Source organism: Cryptomeria japonica, chromosome 9, assembly GCF_030272615.1.
Source record: "Cryptomeria japonica chromosome 9, Sugi_1.0, whole genome shotgun sequence".
Taxonomy (NCBI): domain Eukaryota; kingdom Viridiplantae; phylum Streptophyta; class Pinopsida; order Cupressales; family Cupressaceae; genus Cryptomeria; species Cryptomeria japonica.
The window spans coordinates 297332834-297346368 of record NC_081413.1 but is presented as its reverse complement, the minus strand read 5'-3'; positions in this window follow the sequence as shown (position 1 = coordinate 297346368).

The following is a 13535-nucleotide window of genomic DNA, read 5'->3' as shown; positions in this document are numbered from 1 at the left end:
AGTCGTCATAATCCCAATTTTAGTCCTTTCAGAGTCTTCATCCTCATAAGACATAGGGTCAAATCATTATCTCCATTTTGCATTATCTTCAAAATTAGGGTGTTCCCTAGTCCAAGTCCATAAGTTGAATTTTCGTTCTTTAGGATTTCATCTTGTCATTCCTTAATCCAATTTGTCAAAAAAATTCAAAAACATAGGTTGCATTTGTCAATTTTTCAAAATTCTCAAAATTCAAGGGTTGCACTTTCATCCCTTAGTTGCATTGTATTTCATCCCTAAAATTCAAAAATCTAAAAAAATGGCATATTGTGCAATGGTTGAAACAAATTCTCAAACTTCTAGAAGACAACACTACCCTTATCAAACTTCCAAATTTTGTGGGACCATGTCATTGCAACCAAACAATCAATTATCTCAATCCAACATATACATGTCCCAAAAAGTACATCAAACTTATTAGGAACAAACAAGTGTCATACCTATTTCTCCATCACTTGAAGAGAAACTATCTCAATAAATAGAGACCTTAGAACAAAACATTAAAAAAGGTGAAGAAAGTAGATCCCAAATGTTCAAACTATTTCAAAAATTTGAAGATCCCGCTACAAACCTAGAGCCAGTTGATGTGCGAGCTCTTATTATGAAATCAAACATACCAACTATTCTCACACAAATAAACATGATAAACCAATATCAATAGCGAACACATCCAACAATGCAAGTCCAATAACCAATACAAGAAACAACACAACTCTCAGCACCACACATTGTGCAAATAAGTCAACCACTACCAAAGTCACACACAGTCACATAATCAATTTTGCCTTCGGTCACATCACATGTCTATGAATATCCTCCTATATCTTCAAATACACCACCAAGGGTTCCCAAATGAATGCAAGTGTATTTAGAAACATATTACCCTTTGGACATTAATTAAACATGGTCAATGTGTCACCTATCATGCAACAAGGTCATCCTCCCATGTCTAGCAATGACTTTTCCCATCAAGACTTTTCACCTCAAGTACCCTCCATATTTTCCACCATTTCCTCATACCCTGAAGTCACACAAGAGAATTCCACGCCATATTTATCCAATAATGCAACCTCCCAAGGGCTATCCATAGCTATCCATAATATAAATCCAATATAATCCAAGTCATGATGCTAGTCCTTTCCATGCTTCATAAATTCAAGATCCAATGCCATCATATATTCCATTTCCAAGAAAAACCACTTCAAAGAGTCTCATTCAAAATCCTTTCTCATCAAGCCAAAATGTTGAAAGATTCCAAGAGTCTCCCATGCATATCCAAACTCCTTCCTCATGTCAAGAGGATGATCCAAAATCAAAAGAAATGAGTCCTAAAACAAATAAAGATCAAGAACAAACACTTCCATTCTACCCAATTTTTGATCAAGATCCCACCGACCAAGAATCTTATGATGATACCCTCGCTCTTTTCTATTTCATTCATAATGATACCCTTTTGTCTCAAGAATATAGTGTCCTTTTCAAGTCCCATCCAACATCCACCTCCTAAGCAAGATCAGGATAGCCCTTCTATCCTTCCTAATAATCCCTTTCCAAGTCAAATTCAAACAAGCATGGCACCAACTAATGAAATCAACACCCAAATTGTTTCATCATCTTCTCCATGCACAAGCATAACATGAGCTAATGAGATCGACACCTAGTTGGCTTCACCATACTCTTCAAGTGTATCCATAAAAATAGGCATAGCACCCGCTCATGTCACAACTTTGAAACCAAAATAAATTTGCCTCATACACCCACACCTGATAGACTGGGGGGAAGAGGACCTACCATAGTTGGTTTTTTTTTTTAATGATAATGTTATAGCTGAATTCATGGGTGCCAATGTCGGATTTCCCTCTGATGGTCCACAAAATCCAAAAACTAATAAAATCAACATTCAAGATGTTGAAAATGTACACTTAGTTGAGTCCTTATATCCTATTAAAAAAGACATCTTTATCCAACTCTTCAAACAAAGACCAGTGAACTACCTACATAAAACTCCCTGACCCTATGAACAACATGCACCTTAAACGATATTATATCTAAGGGTTGGGTTAGTTTAGGTTTTACTTTCCATATTGGATCTCATTTTATTCAAAGAACTGCATCACATATAGTTTCTTTTTCAAGCACATCATATTCACAATTTGCATGGCATATAGTTTCTGCATTTACATATAGCAGCATCAATAAAAGAAGGTAGCTATCCAAGTTTATTATTTGTTTGCATCATCGAGAAACAAGGTTCATCTCCTTTCTTAGATATTCAGACATGAAGTATTTTAGGTTCTAAGGTCATTCATTTTCAACATTACCCTGTGACGATGCTTTACTTATGGTTGGGTAGTGATTTCACTATTTGAGACTTGTTAACCCAAAATCTATCAATTGATATATCTCAAACACATTAAAAAAATCTCTAATTAATTTGAGACACCTAGTTGATCATATGAATAGTGAAAAATCTAAAATTCTACTTCACTGTTTTTGTAATTGTCACACCTAAGTAGGTTTCATTACTTACAAGTCAAGGCAAGAAAATAAAAAAAGAACAAGTGTTATGCCAAATAATCATCTCAAGGAAAAAGAGCAATGATATATAACTAAAATATCACGCATACAAAGTGTTATAAAAATATTGACTAAGGGAACATGTGAGTAACTCCATCAGGGCTATGAACACCTACTGGAAATGGAGCAATATTTGAGAAATTACAGTCTATAACCTCATCGGAGCTCTAAAAGCTTGCCGGCAGCGAGGCGCTATTCAGGATGCTTTTGAAGTTAGAATGATCCATGTAGCTAGTCATATAAGATGCTAAGGATATTTAGTGAACACAAGAGAAACAATTAACTCATTTGCACACACATGGGAAAAAGAAGATCAAAGTTTCAAGAACCAATGGGGAAGTTTTCCGTGTCTCCATTTGTAAATACTAGTCACAAAGTGTGTTAATTTGGATGTTCCAAGGGACCTTAAGGATCGGCTAAACAAACACAGTCATCCTTGTTTGAAAAGGAAATCCATATTCATCATGCATATTGCATTAACATATGTCATGTCAAAAATTCATTGTCTCCACATGCATTCTACAGATCATCATGTCATATAGGTCTACATATTGGGGGCATAGCTGAAAAAATCCTACAAATCATAAAAAGTCCTGAAAAAATCCTTTAAAACATATAAAGTCCTGAAAAAAATCATAAAAATCATAAAAAGAAAAAGAAAAAAGAAAAAGAAAAAAAAAATCGAAAAATCAAAAACTTGAAAATCAATGCAAGAAAGCATAGATCGTCCATCAAATCAAATAAACAACAGATAAACTCTCAAAGTCTACAATCAAACTGATCACATGTCTTGTTAATCAATTTATCGATCAAACTCTATCAAACGTCAACATGTCTTATACAGGGAAGCATACACTCGAAACTAGACAGATCGGTCTTACACAGAGTATTCACTCTCTCAACCCAAACATTCATATCAATCATCAAACGATCAAAACAATGACATAGATCAATATGGCTGTTGGATTTTGTCCAAGTTAGTCTTATCTTTATCAATTGATGACAGGTGATGTTTCATCAAATTCAAAACATTGAAAAGAAAAAAATACCAAAAACATCCATATAATGCCCTGACAAAATCCTAAAAATCATAAAAAGTCCTAGAAAAATTCAAAAACAGTAAAAAATACAAAAACATTCAAATATAATCTTGAAAAAATACAAAAACATTTAGATAAAGTCCTAAAAAAAATCAACCAAAAATATTCAAATATCGATCCACAAACAATCAAAAATCAATCAATCAAAAAACTTGGAATAAAATGTCTCGCAAGAATCAAACATCCTAGCATATATCCAGCAAACAATTCGCATAAAGTTAACAAAGGATAAAACTATCCAGTCAAATATCTGCAATCAACTGATCAAATTGTCTTATCAATCGTATTATATCTATATCAAGTGATCATTATCTTGTCTTAAACAAAAGAGGATACACTCAAAATCAAACAAGTTAGTCTTAAACATGGTCCGCAACTTTCTGAGATCAGACATTATCAACTATCACATCAAGCAATTGAGAACGAAGGCACAAGGTTAGTATAGCTACTGAATTTTGTTTGGGTCAGTCTTTATCTTTTACCATTTGGCGACAGGTCATGTTCCTATGCTACTCAAGGATGTCCACAAGTGACTAGAGGAGCCATGATGGGCATTATCTTTTTCTTTATTTATTGTTTGAGGTGTGAACCAATGAAGTTCTGGGGTAACAGTTCCAGTGGGTGTCTATGTTGGTATGTTCATTTGGCAAATATCCTATGCAAAAGTCAAGGATAGTTATGCTTGTGACTATCCCACATACCTCGACCCCTGGCATTATTCTTAGAATGGAGGGTTTCACTTCTTGTCCGCTATGTGTTTGTTTCTTCAATGAGATATCTTTACATCTTGGTTCCTTATACCCTGATGTGCAAAGCTCCATTGTTACATTTTAAGGCTCAGTGATGAATATATATTGTACAATAAATAATGACACAGGTTCGTGAATCAATCATTCTCATTTCTTCTCATTTGATTTTTGCTAGTTTGTTGATTCTTTTCTTATCATCTCTTTCTAAATAATTTTCTATCATCTAACATTATTCCATTTCATTCTAAGGTCCATTCTCTCATAATCTATCTCAATATCATCTTCACATCACCTATCTCTATCTCTAATCAACTAACCATTCTTCTATCTTTCATCTCACATTCTTCTTTTTCCGAGAGATCATTCATGTCTTTAATGCACAAACAATCTCTCAAGGGGGTATTACACCCTAAGCGTCATTGGGGCATACTGGGGCAAAAAAATTTAATTTTCTTTGAAACAACATCATTCCAACATTGTCTCAAAGAGGGGCAAATGTAGACACCTAAAAATATCTCATTAATCATGTATTGATTATTCGTCCAATTAATTAAATAATTTTTTAATTATTTAATTAAGCTAATTAATCTTATTCTTCTAATTTCATATTTCCTCATCATCTTACTAATTATTCTATTTTTAATTCTATCATCATTTAATCATTTAAACCATTTTCTAATGTTAATTAAATAATTGTGATTTTTTAATCCTCAATTTAAATAATCTTTATTATTTAAATAAAATCATTTTCAATTTCTATCTCTAGGCAATTAATCATTAACCCTTTTCTAAATATTAATTAAATATTTATTATTTAATTAATTATGATTTTAATTCTTTAACTTAAATAATCTTTATTATTTAATTAAATTCAATTTCTAAATAATTAAATAGTTTCTTTAAATTATTTAATTAACTAATTAATTCTTCTAATTTCATTTAATTTCATTAATTCTTCTAATTTCATCTATTTTTATTTAATTACATTAATTCTTCTAATTTCATATTCTTCTAATTTCTTCCAAATTCAAATACATGTGCATGATTTCAAAAATCAAATTAAAAATCAAAGTCAAGTTCTAAATATATTCAAATAAAAGATTGAATTTAAAATAAATTCAATATTTGAATTAAATCTCATGCAAAGATTAAATTGAAAATCCAAGTCAAAGTGCAAGCACATGCTAAATTAATTAATTAATTAAATCACTATCTTTTCAATCTCTATTTCTATCTTTTAGTTAGCTTTTTTCCAATAAGCTTTCAATCAGTTAACTATTCCTTCTATTTTAATTGATATTTTCAATTAATTGATTAAATGCATAATTTCTTTAATTATCTCCAATTATTTTTTTTCTATCTTCTAGTTAGCTTCTTCTAAATAAAGCTTTCTTTGCCATCAATCAATTATCCTCCAATCATTCTTTTTCATCTTTCAATCAGGTTTTTTCTCAATCAGTTAACTCAATTTATCTATTCATTCAATTGAGTTCCACCTCCAAATCAACAATTTGACTATCAATCAACATGTGAGCTTACCTGAGTTCCACCTCTTGATCATTTTGTTCCACCTCTCAATCAATCCTCTCCAATAATCTATAAATTAAGCAATCAATATTCATTTTCAACAATCACGAACTTCGAATCTTTGTGTCACTTGCAAGTTGTCAGCGCAATATCTAAGAGCCACCATACCACAAAGAAGAGAAGAACAATGGAAGCTACATGCAATCATGGAATAGAGAGATTTAATTGATTATTTGGCATTCCTATTTGATTGATTGTGTTATTTCATTGAGTTTGTTTAGAATTCTTTGATTAGATAGGGATTTGTGATTTCCCTTTATTTTTAATTGAATTAATGAAGAATTTTATTTATGACAGTCGTAATTTTATGAGGGTACATGTATCTTCATTCTTCTATTTATCTAAATGTGTTTTTGTTTCATCTTTTGGGGATGATGAAAAACATTGAAACATTTAGGTCTCTTCCATGTCAACCCAAAAGTATTTCTTTATTCTTTAATTTCTCTTTCTTCTTTGCACTTGTAGTTCCACTGTGTTTGGGAGATGAGAGAAATTCAAAGCAATCATATTGATATAGATTATTCATCACACGTTCAAATTGACTCCGGATATTTAGATCCCTTATGTGATTTTGTATGATCATGTTTGTTTGTGTGTGGTATCACCTAAGTTTTCTTTGTTGGGGGTAACTTGATGTGGTGTTCTTTTCTTCACATGTATTATTTTTTCTACCTTAAAGGCAATTTCTCCTTGTTGGCATTGGCAACAACTCTAGTGTGGGGGAATAAATTAACTATGTTTTTTACTTTGATGTGGTGTTATTTTCTTCACATGTATCATTTTTTCTACCTTAAAGGCAATTTCTCCTTGTTGGCATTGGCAACAACTCTAGTGTGGGGGAATAAATTAACTATGTGTTTTACTTTGTGTACACCATAAAGCTGGTATTTCTCTTGTATCACTTGTTGATCATGTTTGTAGCACTTTATTTGAGTTACCCAACAAACATCGTGTTTTTCTTGGCCTATCATTTAAGATATTGTTAACATGGAACACGCCTAGTAAAAGCATAGGGTTTTACTAGTTTGTGTTGTTTTTATTTATATAACTTGTGAATCTTGCCTAGCATAACATAGCTTGCTATCCTTGCATGATATCTTCACTTGTCCATAAGCCACCTAGAAAATAGAGGATTTTTCTAGCCCATAACCTAGGGTTGTTGTGGATATGGCTCATACTAAATATTCATGAATCTTGATAGTATGAGATGTAATACCTTCTGTTCTTGTAGATATAGATCCTAATTGGGATTTGAGGATTTTACTAGTTTGAGATGCCATACTTTTATATCTTTACTTGCAGTGTATGGTTTGTGTATTCTAATAGTTTGTGTATGACTAAGTGTACACTCTATTTATTCTTTGTGTGTGTGGATTTTGTTTATGTTGCTAATTATGTTTATGTTACATCTTATTTGTATGTTTATGTATTGAGATATATGTCTTATATGTGTATGATTCATTTTTATCTAGGCATTGTGGATTTGTAGGATCCTAAGTCTAGAGGCTTTTACACCGCTCAGCTTGGAGTTGGCTTGTCTTTTCAATGTTTGGATAGAAATACTTTGGAATCTTTGTACTTTACTTCATGTATGTATTATTGTGAATGAGATTGTTACCTAACTAGTTATTAGTGGGAACCTGTTCACATTTAAGTTTACTTAGGTTCTAAGTTAATTATCCTAGGTCACATTCTAGAAGTTCCTTATAATGGGGTCATGTCTCCTTATTTACTTTTGGTCACTTATCATTTACTATTTGCATCATGCATTTAATGTTTGTATCAATGATATCTATCATCCTACCTCATCATCTTGGCTTTATAAGCGAGGCTTCTCATGTATATTTGTATTCTTAATTATTATTTCAATCAATATTGCTTTGTTGAAGGAATATTACTTGTCATTTCTCTTGTGGAAGCTATTTTGGTCATTTAGGAATCTTGGGGGTATTGTGGAGTCATCTAATTACACCAACATGGTATTAGAGCTCTAAATTTAAAGTCTTCTTCCTTGAAAGATTTATTTTTAGATTCAATTATTGTTGGGTGTAGTTTGAGATGAAAAGGAAAACACGGTTGAATCTAGGGCATCAGAAAATCAAAGGCAAGATTGGAGGAATTTCATTTTTGCATCAAATGTGGCTCTTTTGCTAATCAAAGAGAAAAACAATTTATGAGTTTTGTTCCTAGAGTCAAAAAATAATTTGGGTATCTATAATATTTTGTAGATGTGAAATAGATCTAGAAATAATCGTCATCCCAAAATTATTGTGCATCCATTTTTAGTAGGTTGAAGGTTGAATTTATTTCATTTTCTCATCTTCTACTTCTTGGATTGTAAAAGTTTTTTGGGTTTTGTTCGTAGCATAAAATATTTTTGGGCTTTTTCCATATTTTATATTTAGTGAATATATTTTGTATAAATCAAATTAAAAGCAATACCCTTTTTCCTAAAAAGATCATTCTTCCATGTGAAAATTTAATATTTAAAAAAAAATTCATATCTTTTGCCTCAATTGTTAGTTTTTTGAAAATGAGATATCATTAGAAAGGTGGTTCAATCAGCTTTCTAGTGGTAAGGAAAATTTCTCAAAAATTTACTGTTTGAGTAGTAGTTTTTGTGTTTGAAGTCAGATCTTCAGTGTTAGAGTTATCATGTAGTAGCTAATAATTATTAGTCTATTATCCTCTACACTTAAGCTAAACTTAGGAATTTAATAATATGGTAGGTATTTAATAATTATTCTAATTATTAAATACATTTTATCCCTTTAGGGTTTCTTTAGGGTTGCATATTCTCCTTTTATAAGGATTTTATTGTACTTTTTATTTAATTCCCTCTCTAAATGATAATCTTTTTCTTCAGAGCCATTATTGCTTTTTTGCCTCCATTCTTCTCTTGTGATAGGTATTTTGCTTGCAGGTGTTCTTGGGATCTCTGAAGTTGTATTTCTCAACTTCTTCATGGTATTAGAGCCTACATCTATTGCTACTTGTTCTTGATTTTTTCAGAAGATTTTTTGGAGGCTAGGGTTTCAAGTTTTTTTTTTAGAATTTTTATTTGCACTTGGGGTGCTTCTTTGTTTTTGGACATTTTGGGCTCAAACGGACCTCATTGTTAAGCGCAGAACACCCAAAAACCCCCATTTTCATATAAAATTTGTCCAATTTGGACAACTTTGGCTCTAACAAAAAAATTTGGTTTATGCCCTTATTGGGAATGAATTTTGAGAAAAAAATTAAAAAATTAGAATATATATATATATTCGGACAATTTTATGGCTTGCATAGGCCTCTTACAACACCGTCAGTCGTCGGTGGTTTCTTAACCGTCGTAGCCATCACAATAGTTTTCTAAACCACTTCCCTCACCACCCGGCAACCCTGCCACCAGTCTTCCCCACTGCCTGGCTGCCCTGCACAACCTTCATCACCGCTCCAACCTGGCATCATCGCCCTGCCACCAAGAGGGTGGGGTTTATTTTTTTAAAAGGTCTATTTGACCTAGAGGTGGTTTTTTCATCATAACTTGGGCAAACGGAGTCAGATTTTTGAAAATGAATAGGCATCGAAAATATCTCTTTGAGATCTTTTCAGATCTGGAGGTGAGGTTTGCATATTTTTCCATTTTGTTCCTGATTTTTTTTGTCAAAGTCAGAGCTTTTTTTTGCACTCTGAGAGCCATAACTTGGGCAAACGGAATCCTTTTTCAGAAAATGAAAAGGTGTCGGAAAAGTCTTGGAGAGCCCTATTCAGATTTGGGGTTCATTGTTCCATAAATTTTACCAAGTACACAAGATATTGTCTAAAGAAAATTTTTTTCTCTTGCCTTTCTTTCTGGCTTTCAAATTGTACTCCAGTTTGGTTTTTCATCTTGTGGGGGGTATTATGTTATTTTTTACTTTATATAATTTACTTTAGAAAATCAGAACACCTAAAACTCAAACAACAAACCCCCTTCGACATCCTTTGTCTAGTCTTAAATATCACTTAATTAAAAAACATAAGAGCAGGAGTAGGTACAGGTACACATGGCAGATTCTTCAATTGAGCTTCTTACATCATAGAACTAGCATATCTAGAAAGATTGTATAATGAGACTTCTCAGATCAAGAGGGTTGTGGTCTTATTTGGATGAGGCTCAGCCTCAGTTGTAGCATCCTTTAGAGATTCTACAACACAAGAATAATATGGTTGAGGCTATGGGTGTCATCTCATTACATGTTTCAGACAACTTGCTTTTTCACCTTAATGGTTTACTCACTCCTCAGGCTATGTGGTCGAAGTTTGTTGATCTTTTTGGTACCATCAATGAGTTCAGAGCATTACAGATTGAGGAGGAACTCTCTTCTTTGTTACCTGAGTCTTTTCCTCACATTGAGGACTTCCTGAACAAGTTTAAAACCACCAAATCTATCCTACATAGTTGTGGTAAAAATAAGACAGACATAGAGTGTATCTACCTGATTCTCTCTAAGCTTCGAGGTCCCTATCAGATATTTGATTCTACATTTTATTCTACCATGGATACCTTGGGTGCTCACTTCACCATGCCTATATTTTATGTGTTCTATGATCGCTTGACTCATGAGAAGCCTCACCTATCTCAATTGGACACTCTCACAGGATCAAAGAACAAAGCATTGGTTGCGTAGACATCTAAAGAGAACAAGAAGCAGAAATCAAAGCCTAGGAAGGATTCAGATGGCAATGAGAGTCCCTCCAAGCCACCTCCTAAGTCTGATTCTAAACCGAAGTCCTATACCAAATAGGAGATATCTTCTAGGTCTGGTGAGTCTTAATCCAAGACTAAGAAGAAATCAAAAGAACTTTGCAGTTTTTGTGGCAAGGAAGGACATCTAGTTTCCCAATGTTGGAAATGATTAGAGACTTTGGAGGAAGCTATGCAATAGTATCATATTTCTTCTCCTTAGCCTCCTTCTTCCTCTTCTATAGAGAAAGGGCATTCTCTTTTTGTACAAGCTATTACTTCTACATCCACTTGCATTATTGATTAAGGGGCTTCTCACCACATGAAACACTCTCAGCAGCTTGTTACCTCACTTGCTCACAGTGATACTTTACAGATTGCAGTTGGTGACTCAGCACAACTTTTAGTTTTAGGTTCAGGTACTATTTCATTGATAGGTGGTTGTATTCAGGACTTTCTTCTAGTTCCTGACATTTTGACAAACCTCCTCTCTATTTTATCAGATTTGCCATTCTGGCTCTGGTAAAATAGTTGAGTTCTCACCACATGATGTGGTTATTAGAGAGCTCCATGATCCTGATTTGGTTGTGGCTACTGGTAGTGTCGATCTTGATTCTTGGTTATACAAGTTTGATGGATTTGAGAGCCCAAATGGTTCAGGTGTTTCTCTTGTAGCACATGCCGATAAAGTGAGTAGACTTTGGCATGAGCATTTTGGCCATGTCAATTATAGATAATTACAACATATGAGCACACAGGCACTTGTGATTGGGCTCCCTCAGATATCCTATACTGATGGTGTATGTCGAGGTTGTACACTTGGTAAGCATCACCGGGATCCTTTTCCTATAGGTAGAGCCACATGTGCTAAGACACCCTTGGATTTGGTACACAATGATCTTATGTCATTTCTGACTCCATCTTTTTTAGGGTCCAAGTATGTGCTCAGATTCATTGATGACTTCTCCAGACATGCATGGGTGCAATTTCTTATGTACAAGTCTAATGTCTTTGATTCGTTTTGAGTCTTTAAGACATTTGTAGAGAAGCAATCTAGTCTTTCTATCTAGAGGATACGCATGGATAATGGGAGAGAATATGTGAGTCGGGCTTTTATATATTTCTGCACAGACCATGGTTTGCAGCATCAGTTATCAATTCCTCACACTCCTCGGTAAAATGGTGTTGATGAGAGAAAGAACAAAACACTACGAGAGATAGCCAATTGTATACTTCACTCACATTCTATGCAGCCTACTTTTTGGGCTGGGGCAATTAATTGTGCCACTTATTTTCAGAATCAAATACCTTATAAAGCATTGCGCCAGATGACTCCTGACGAGGCTTGGTCCCATGTCATGCCTAATGTTTCATCATTGCAAATTTTTGGTAGTGAGGCTTGGGCATTTATTCTAGATTCTCAGAGGAGAGTCATGGAGAGGAAAAGCTAACCACTCATATTTGTTGGCTACTGTGAGGATGTTAAAGCGTACAGGTTATTTGATCCTAATTCTTGAGAGGTCATATTTAGGCGGGATGTCAAGTTTGATGAGCGCCTTCCTCCGATGGATTCTCCATCACTAGCTTCTCCCTCAATGCCTCCTCCTCCCTCTTCATCTTTTGAGGATTCCTTATTCCTTGAGGATGATGCAAATGATGGTCTACCATCTCCACCACCACCACCACCCACAGCTCAGTCGTTTCCCAAGTGGGCTTGATTTACAGTTGATGGTGTTGGTTCTATGGTAGGTGATCCTTCAGACACTCGTCATGCTCATGCATAGACATCTGGTTCTAGTCTTCCGAGTCATGCCATTTTGGATGATCCTCATAAATTTTTAGAGGTGACAAGTCACCAAGAGTGGGACAGGGCCATGGATGAGGAGTATTCTTCTTTGATGAAGAATCATACTTGGGATCTTTGTACTCTTTCAAAAGGAAGAAATTTGGTTCAGTGCAAGTGGGTGTATCATAACAAGTATGTTGCAGATGGTTATATTAATAAGTATAAGACTTGTCTTGTTGCAAAGGGGTTTTCTCAGGTGGAGGGTATTGATTACTCTGAGATCTTTGCTCCTATCACTGAGATGAATTCTATTCACTTTGTATTTTCACTTGCAGCTTCACAGGGATGGATAATTTTTTAAATAGATGTGAAGAGTTTCTTCTTGCATGGATACCATAAGGAGATCTATATGGAGAGGCCTTGGGGATTTGTGCAGGATTCCTCTTTTGTTTGCAGACTTTGGCATTCATTATACGGTCTCAAATAGGCCCCTCGAGCCTGGTATGAGAAGATGGACTCCTTGCTCTCGACACTCTTCACACATTGTCATTTTGATCCCATAGTTTATATTCAGTGTCAGGGGGATGATATAGTTATCCTTGTTCTATATGTTGATTATCTCATCATTACCAGTAGCTCGTCCTCCTTGATTCAGGATATTTAGAGAGATTTGAAGGAGCAGTTTCAGATGACAGATCTTGGCCTTCTGCACTATTTTTTGGGCCTACAGGTTATTCAGTATTCTAATGGGATTTCCATACTTTATTAGAAGTATGCTCTTGATATGCTTCACATATTGACATGCTTTCTCGGAAGCCTGCACCCACACCTTTTCAATCAGGTGTTGTTTTATCTGCCACTTGTTCTAGACCTTCCATGGATCCTACCTTATACATGCAGTTGGTTGGTAGTTTGTTGTACCTGACACATATACGTTTGGATCTTTCCTATGTGGTTGGTCTTGTCTCTAGGTTCTCCCATGAGAG